Genomic DNA, 5,360 nt, shown 5'->3' on the forward strand with positions numbered 1-5,360 from the left:
GTCAGACTGCAAAGTCATTTGAGCTTCAAGTTCAGAAGTTCAATCTCACCAGCTGCTCCTTGGAAACCCTATACAGGGTCGCTATGGGTCGGAATCAACTTGATGGCATTTAACAACAACAACATATACATATACCTACATATTTAGAGACAAGTCAGAAATTTGTGTATTTATTTATACTATGATTTTTTTTTTAAGAAGAAATAGTCAGGATCTGTGAGTGATTGTATAAGAAGAATTCACAACAGCTGGGTAAAATAGGAACAAAAGCATATATATATAATCAAATTGTATTATTTAAAATATATTTTTCACTTCATTTTTCACTCTTCTGAGACTTCTGATGATTAGATTTTAAAATAAAATATCTACTTATTTTTCTCTAATAAATGAGATTGTTTTATATCAGTTCTCTACCAAATCTAGCAATCAACATTTGCATTGTGATATAGCTACAATCTACTACCACAGAGAGAAAATGTGAATAATCTTTAGAGAAGGAGTAAAATATGAGAATTTTGGTAGGGATACTGAAAATATGGTCTTAAATATTTTAATAGATTTTCATGAGCTTCATGGATAAAATCCTTACAAATAGAAGACATCAAGTTGTCACTACAATAGGAAGTGCTAATCAAACTATTACAACAGATGGTATAATATTATTTGAATTTGATTCCAATTATGTGCCATGCATTCTCACTTGCCACCGAATTTACTTACCAGAAAATTAATTCAAACTCTCAGGTAAGTGAAAAGGTATGGCACATAATATAATCAAATTCAAAAGATATCTTGATGTTTGACTATTATATATATATTTACAACTTTTGAGATGAACAATGTCTAAATATATGCATTGTAGCAATTGTTGATAGGTGTAATCAAGTTGGTTCCAGCACATAGTTGACGCTATGCATAACAGAACAAATAAATACTGTTCCTGCACAATCCTCACAATTGTTGCCACATTTGAATTGTAGGAACAGGAGTGTGAAAAGAATAAAATATTTTAAGATGCTGTTGGAAAACAAATTCTAACTCACATTAGGTATCGAAAATATCAAACTGGTCAAAGGTGGTTAATAAAGAGAAGTAAATATCAACTGGTCAAAGGTGGTTAATAAAGAGAAGTAAAAAGTTTGGTGAATATGAAGCCAGATATCTTATGTCGTATAGTGTATGACTTTGACTATCTATATTAACAAGTTTATTGTGTCCTGTGACACTACAGGATAAGCAGTGGACAATGAATTTCAAGTTTGACAGCTCAAACATACCAGCTGTTACTTGGAAATCCTATATAGAGTTCCTATGTGTTAGAACCAACTTGATACTTAACTACAACAATATGGATACAATAGGTATCAGATAGTAAATAAAAAATACTTTGAGTACCTATGAAAATAAGATAAAAAGACATTTTGATTATCTGTGAAAAATAAGTCATTGTTTTAATCATTTGTTAAAAATAGAAGCACTAGACCAGACCAGAGCAAACAGAATATTTAACACACACACAATCTCTAAGGTAGATTGCTGACGGTCAGTAATAATTTTATTTTTACTGTTTCTAGTTTTGCTTATTGTTCTGTTTAGTTTGTTATGAGAATGGATTGCTATTCAAATTCTTGGAAACTTAATAGAAACTGAGTTTGTGATTGTGTGAGACTTAAGCTTGTGTTAACAGAGACAAGATAAGAATGCTATTAATCAGACATTGATACTTAATAAATTGTTATTGTTGTTAAGTGCCCTGGAGTTGGTTCCAATTCACAGCAGCCCTGTGGACAAAAGAAAGAAACCTGGCCAGGTCTTGCACCATCCTCATAATTTCTGTTACACATAGCGCATTGCTGCTGCCAGTGTATCAGTCAATATTTTGGGGGGGTTTCCTTTTTCACTGACTTTCTACTTTACCAAGCATGATGGCCTTCTCCAGAGACTGGTCCCTCCTGATAGCATGTCCAAATTTTGAAATATGAAGTCCCACCATCCTGCCTTCTAATGAGCACTCTGACTGTACTTCTTCCAATGTTGGGTTGGAATGGGCACAAATATAGACCCCTTCCAATTGGTTAGTCAGGTAGTTTCTTCCAAATGTCTTAGCATAGATGAGTAGGTGGCTCCTGTTCCACATCAATTTGTTGAAAGATTTCAATTCTTGGAGGCTTTTTTTCCACTAATGCCTTCAGTGCAGCTTGGACTTCTTCCTTCAGGACCATCAACTCTTGATCATATGTTACTTCTTGAAAAGATGGAACATGGACCGTCTCCTTTGCTTACAGTGACTCTGTGTATACTTTAATTTTATTTTGCTGCATTCTGCATCATTCAATATTTTCCCCATAGAATCCTTCAATATCACAAGTCAAGGTTTGAATTTTTTTCTTCAGTTCTATAATCTTGAGAAATGTTGAACATTTTCTCTCCTTTAATTTTCTAACTCCAGGTCTTTACCCATTTCATTATAATATTTCACATTGTCTTCTCAAGCTGCCCTTTGACATTTCCTGTTCAGCTAATTTATTTCCTTAACATCTTCATTCACTTTAGCAATATGCTAAAGTGGAAAGCAAATTTCAGAGTTTCTTCTGACATCCATTTAGTCTTTTTTTCCCCTTTCTTTTCTTTTTAATGGTCTTATGTTTTCTTCCTGTATGATATTCTTGATGCCATTCCTCAACTCTTTTGGTCTTCAGTCTTTAATGTCTAATGCATCAATTCTGTTCTTGAGAAGTCTCTAAATTGAGGTAGAATATGTTCAAGGTCATAATTTGACTTTTGTGTACTTGTCATTTTCTTCAGCTTCAGTCTGAACTTGCATATGTGCAAATTCATGATATGTTCTACAGGCTGCCCCGGACTTGTTTTGACTGACAATATTGAATTTTTTCATCCTCTCTTACACAGTTGAAGTCAGTTTGATTCCTATATATTCCATATGCTGAAGTCCATGTGTATAATTGACTTTTATATTGCTTAAAAAGGTTTTGCAATGAATAAGTCATAGCTCTTACAAAATTCTATCAAGAGCTCTCCAACAGCATTCCTATCACCAAAGACATATTTTCGAATTACTGTTCCTTCCTCTTTATTCCCAACTTTCTCATTCCAATCACCAGTGATTATCAGTACATTTTGATTACATGTTTGATTGATTTCATACTAAAAAGTTGGTTGTTGTTGTTAAGTGTCATTGAGTCAGTTCTGACTCATAGTGACCCTGTACAGGGTTTACGAGGAGCATTTGGTGGATTTGTACCGCTGATCTTGCCATTAAAACTAACCTTGCAGTCCAGTGCATTTTATTGCAGCACCAAAACAGGACTCCATTCTTCAATTTCTTCATAACTGACTTTAGTATCAAATGTGTAATTTGAGTAATATCGGGATTAACTAGTCTTCCTGCCATTGAGTCAGTCCTGCCTCAGTTACCTTGTAAGTTATTTCCAAGGAGTCTGACCATGCATTTTAGCAAACATGATCTCATTCTTGAGGGACTGGTCCTTCCTAACAATATGTACAAAGTATGCAATATGAAGTCTGGCATTCCTGGCTTCCAGGGATTATTCTGGTTATACTTTTTGCAACATGAATTGGCTTGTTCCTTTCTCAGTCTGTGGTTCTCCTCCAAAATCATACCTCAAATGCATCAATTCTTCTACAGTCTTCTTTATTCACTGCCCAACTTTCATATGCATATGAGGTTACTGAAAATACCATAGCTTAGGTCAGGCTCATCTTGTTCCTCAAAATGACATCCTTATCTTCAAAACTTTAGAGGGGTCTTGCATACGAGATTATCCATTTATCATGATGTTATTCACCAGTCCAATGGTGAGGGATTTTGTTTTCTTTATGTTGAGGTGCAACCCATATTGAAGGCTGTGGTCTTTGATATTCATCAGTATTTTAATACTCCTTCACTTTCAGAAAGCAAGTTTGTATCATCTGAATAGCACAGATTGTTAATGAGTCTTCCTTCAATCCCAATGTCATGTTTTTTGTCATATAATCCAGTTTCTAGAATTATTTGCTAAGCATACAGATGAAATAAGTATGATGAAATAAAGCAACCCTGGTGAATAACTTTCCTATTTTTAAACCATTCAGTGTCCCCTTGTTCTGTTAGAACAACTATCTCTTGTTCTATGTACAGGTTCCTAATTAGCACAATAAAGAGTTTCAGAATACTCTTTTTATGAGATTCAGTCCATACCTTGTTGTAACCCTCACAATTGAGAGCCTTTGCATAGTCAATAAAGCACAGGTAAATAACTTTCTGGCATCCTCTGCTTTCAGCCAAGATCAATCTGATATCATCAATAATACCCCTCATTCCACGTCCTCGTCTGAATCTGGCTTACACCTCTAGAAGTTCTCTGTCAATGTAAAGTTGCAACCATTTTTTAATTATTTCTAGGAAAATTTTGCTTGTATGGTATATTAATGATATTATCTGATAATTTCTGCATTGTGTTGGATCATTTCTTTTTGGAATGGGCACAGCTATGTATTTCTTCCAGTCAACTGGCCAGGCAGTTGTCTTCCAATTTTCTTGTTATAAGTGAGTGCCACTTACTTATCAGTTTGTTGAAAGATTTCAAGTTGTAGTCCATCAGTTCCTGGAGTCTTGTTCTTTTCCAATGCCTTCAGTGCACCATGGGCTTCTTCCTTTAGGATCGTTGGCTCTTGATCATTATCTACCTATTGAAATAGTTGAACTTTAACCATTTCTTTTTGGTACAGTGATTCTGAGTACGCCTTCCATCTTCTTTTGATGCTTTCTGCTTCATTCAATATTTTTCATATGTTGTTTTTAGTTGCCATCAAGTTGGTACCGACTCATAGCTACCCTATGCACAACAGAAAGAAACACTGTTCAGTCCTTGGACAAACTCACAATTGTTGCCACGCTTGAACCCAATGATGCTGTCACTTTGCCAATCCATCTCGCTGGGGTCTTGCTCTCCTTCTCCAGTGACTGGTCCCTCCTGATAATATGTCCAAAGTATGATAGATGAAGTTTAACCATCCTGGCCTCCAAGGAGCACTCTGGCTGCACTGCTTCCAATACAGATCTGCTGGGGGTTTTTTTTGCAGCCCACAGCACTTTCAAAATTCTCCTCCAACACCATAACTCTAAGGCATCAATTCTTCTATGGTCTTCCTTATTCATTGGTCAGCTTTTGTATGCAGGTGATGTTATTGAAAATACCATGGCTTGGGTCAGGCACACCTTAGTCCTCAAGCTGACATCTTCGCTCTTTAACACTTTTTAAAAAAAGTTCTTGTGCAGCAGATTTGCCTAATGCAATATGTCATTTGATTTCTTGACTGCTGCTTCCATGAGTGTT

Source organism: Chrysochloris asiatica, unplaced genomic scaffold, assembly GCF_000296735.1.
Source record: "Chrysochloris asiatica unplaced genomic scaffold, ChrAsi1.0 scaffold00520, whole genome shotgun sequence".
NCBI lineage: Eukaryota > Metazoa > Chordata > Mammalia > Afrosoricida > Chrysochloridae > Chrysochloris > Chrysochloris asiatica.